Below are 4,721 nucleotides of genomic sequence, written 5' to 3'. Positions count from 1 at the left end.
TGAAGTACTCTAGTTGATATAAATAGATTAAGTAGATGAAATACAATTGATAATCTGTAATTATTCTCAATTATCAAATATACAGTCTTTATTCATTCATCAGGGTTTCTATACAACTAGGTTTCCAGGGCGCTTCGTATCCCCTATTTTTCAGTTTGACTTTGAACTTTTAAAACTTTTTTTATTTTTTATCGTAACTCCAGTAAAAAACCATTTTTCTCACCATTAGTTTTCTTCAGAAATTCGGAAAACAGTTTGCCCAGGACCTCAATGCTATTTTTCAGTGTCAAAATCTCTCGTGTATTAAGGAGAAAAAAAACTTTTCCAGTTTTTTACCGGTATTTTCCCTCTTGATTTTCTTTTACTCATTGATTTTTCATGTATATGTTATTAGGGAGCCCATACAAAACATATCACCACAAAACTTATCACCACAAAACTTATCTTTTCAAAACTTATCAGCGACAAAACTTATCATCACAAAACTTATCAAACTACAAAACTTATCAAACTACAAAACTTATCATAACAAAACTTATCAACTGCAAAACTTATCAAACTACAAAACATATCAAAATTAAAACTTATCAATAAAATTCATGAATCTAAATTTTCAAATCATGGAAATGTTCCAACAATTTTTTAAAAATCCGCGAATTTTACTAGAAAATTCGGTAAAAGCTCAGTTTTCCAGCCCCTTTCCACCGAGATGGAGGCTACTTTTGTTCTCTCACAGAAGGGTACAAACTTACTTAAGGATGATGAAAATCATCTGTACAACAAATACAAAGAGAACAAGAACAAGACCTGAAGGCTATGTGTGCAAGCTTTGATAGTGTACCCTTGAACACATATCTGTTCAATATTGCCAGCCTATTTACAGATGAATAATGATTTATATATATAAATTCTAAGTCAAGTTTTAGTTGTTACAACTTTTAAAAATGTTTTGAAAAATAAGTTTTGTAGTTATTTTAATAAGTTTTGAGTTTGATAAGTTTTGTTGGTTGATAAGTTTTGTTGTTAGATAAGTTTTGTTTTGATAAGTTTTGTGATGATAAGTTTAGTTTTGATAAGTTTTGTTTTGATAAGTTTTGTGATGATAAGTTTTGTTTTGATAAGTTTTGTTTTGATAAGTTTTGTGATGATAAGTTTTGTTTTGATAAGTTTTGTTGTTGGATAAGTTTTGTTTTGATAAGTTTTGTGATGATAAGTTTTGTTTTGATAAGTTTTGTTGTTAGATAAGTTTTGTTTTGATAAGTTTTGTGGTGATAAGTTTTGTGGTGATAAGTTTTGTATGGTCTGCGTTATTAGTCATCGTAATAGTATCAAACAGAAAACACAAAATAATAATTTATAATGGTCCAGCTTAAAATAAAACACAAAAGAAAATTTATTATGAGCCAATTGAAAATATAACGTTTAATAATTGATATAATTGATCATAAAAATGTTTAATCGAATTTTAAAATACTAATTAAAAAAATATATAATAAAAACGTCTATCTAATTGAATAAAAAAATAATCTAATTGATCTTTAAATACTAATTAAAGAAATAACAAATACGTAAAATCAAATTATCAAATGTTAATACGAAAATAGTTCATAACAAATACGTATAATCGAATTTTCAAATACCTTTTTAGAAACTAATTTAGAATGATAATAATAAATATGTTCAAATGTTCAATTACTAAATTTGAAATAAAAGAATCCTTTAAATATCACAAAATATTTTGTAGTATTCTGAAAATGTTGAAGTTTAACAAATTCGGAACAAAAATTTATTCATTACAGTCTGATTAAATCTATTTAAATCGAAAAAAGTGAAAAATCGCCATTTTGTTGTACTGTTTCCATAATGAGGGGGTCCTTCACACATTAGTGCTATAATACCCTTTTGAGCCCTGGAACATATCTTATAGAAACAATTTTTGGTGAAAAAATATTTAATTTTCTCTAATCAATTTTCTGACAACCTGTCATACATTCCAGAGCACATTTTAGCACCAGCTGTACTTTAGAGTTCCGAGTTTATTTCAGCATAAACTTTTACATATAAAGAAGAAATTGTGACGAACATGATATGTCCAAGGATCATACTGTGTTATTGTGATGTATAACTGCGTAGAATTTGTGAACATTTACATGAACTTTTTCTGGCTCAAAGGGACTCGACAAATTCATACCGAGGGATAGTTTACCTTCTATTCTAATATTTGTGCTATGCATACAGATTTATTTTAAGGTATTTCCGAGAAGCTCCTGGAAAGACCACACAAATGTAAATAAAGGAAAATTAATTTTGAAGAACGATGTCATTAGTTATTTGATACCTTTCCATAGAAACATTATATCACATTTCATAAACTCAGACTTCCCCTGCCCCTTCCGACCCCTCCCTTTCTTCATATTTTCATTTTCTTCCGCCTTTCCCTTTACCTTTCCCAAACCTTCCTCGCTGTCCCAAACCTTTCTCCCTTTCCCATTATCTTCACGCTTTTCAAATTTCCCAGATTTTCCTCTTTCCCTTATTTTCACTTATAATGTATATATAATGTGGAACTAACATCTACTTTTTTACTCTACAGAGGTTTGGTCCATCACCATCACCGAACTTCAAATTTGTCTTCCATCCACACTCTTCTCCTTTATATTTATCTTACTTGCCTTATCTTTATTTTCTTCCATCCACATCTTCTCCTTTATATTTATCTTACTTGCCTATCTCTATTTTCTTCCATCCACACTCTTCTTCTCCCTTAACCCTATTTACCCCTGTCTCCCTCTATGTAAGACAAACGTCAACTGATGCTATCAATGAGTAAGTGTTGTAAAAATTAAAGTATGCCATAGTTCAGGTTACTCAGATATACGTACGTTGTGAATTGTACATTGTACATGCAGTGTACAATGTACAATGTACAATTCACAACTAACATGGATCAGTTTCATTTACCATGATACGTTTACACAATGAATTTTCCATTTTAAGTTTATCACAATTTGTATGCCGTGGTTCGTTTGCAATAATCACATTTGCCTTTTTTTATATTTGTCATAAATAGGCTTGCCATAATTACATTTACAATAATCACATTTTCACAAATGGTATTATATTTTTTATTAAGATGATTATTCTGGAAATATGAATGTCTACCTAAAAAACAATTTCTTTAGCAATATATCGCGCTAGTTATGATTTGCACTAATTTCAGCCCCTTCATAAACCTAAGAAAAATCTCGGGTTTTAACATTTTGAATACCTCAGTCGGGGGGTTTGAATTTTCAATGGTTCTCCTTTTTTTAAGAGTAAATGACTTGCCAATGTAAAGAACTGACTTTAATTCAATAAAAATTGTTGCAACCAAAAACCATCTTTTTTTATAGGAATGCATTATTTATTCCACAAAGGATGAGACTTCAGAGACGACTGTACGGAATTAATACTGAAGTATTTTCTTATATTCACGATTCCCAGTAACTGTAACTTTTTTATTTCTTCGCCAAATCTTTGAATAAGCACTTAAAGAAATTAAATATATCTAATAAAGAACTATATATATCTATCAAAGAACTAAATATATCTATTAAAGAACTATATATATATCTATTAAAGAACTATATATATCTATTAAAGAACTATATATATCTTTTAAAGAACTATATATATCTATTAAAGAACTAAATATATATATTTAAGAACTATTTATATCTATTAAAGAATACTATCCAACTATCCAACTATCCAACTATCCAACTATCCAACTACCCTGTTATCCAACTATCCAATTACCCTGTTATCCAACTATCCAACTACCCTGTTATCCAACTATCCAACTATCCAACTATCCAACTATCCAGCTATCCAGCTATCTCTGATAGTAATGAAATTAGTATCAGGATATTGAATAAACCAGAGTCAGCTAAATCAATCAACAGAACAATCCAGATTCAATCCTTGCTCAGGGTTCTCAGTAGAATAGGATTAGGGAGTCAATTCTTTCTCAGGGTATAGAGTAGACTACACACGCCATCCTTTAAGTCATTGAGTTGGATATTTTTGTACTTCAGATCTTTGATTCTTATTTCAATCTTTTCCCATTTTCTGAACTAGATTTGATCTTATCGTCCTATATATCTTTTCCTAAAACTGTCTTAATTTGATCTTATTATCCTGTACATTTTTATCTAAAATTGTCTTAATTTGATCTTATTTTCCTATACATATTTACCAAAATTGTCTTAATTTGATCTTATCGTACTTTACATTTTTCCTAAAATTGTCTTATTTTCCTCATTTTGTCTGGATTTTATCTGATCGTCCTGATTTTATCCTCTACCTACTGTATAAAGTTTATCCTATTGTCTTTCAGGTTTTATCCTATATGTTGTCTTATTTTTATCCTATCGGCTTTTAGATTTTATCCTATATGTTGTCTTGATTTTATTCTATAGTTCTATTGATTTTATCCTATATATTGTCTTAATTTTATCCTATCGTCTATTAGATTTTATCCTATATGTTGTCTTGATTTATCCTATCGTCTTCTAGATTTTATCCTATATGTTGTCTTGATTTTATCCTATCGTCTTTTAGATTTTATCCTAAATATTGTCTTGATTTTATCCTATCTTTCTTTAGATTTTATCCTATATATTGTCTTGATTTTATCCTATATATTATCTGGATTTTATCCTATCGCTCTATAGATTTTA

Source organism: Eurytemora carolleeae, unplaced genomic scaffold (genome assembly GCF_000591075.1).
Source record: "Eurytemora carolleeae unplaced genomic scaffold, Eaff_2.0 scaffold830, whole genome shotgun sequence".
NCBI lineage: Eukaryota > Metazoa > Arthropoda > Copepoda > Calanoida > Temoridae > Eurytemora > Eurytemora carolleeae.
Note: the sequence above shows the minus strand (reverse complement) of the source record.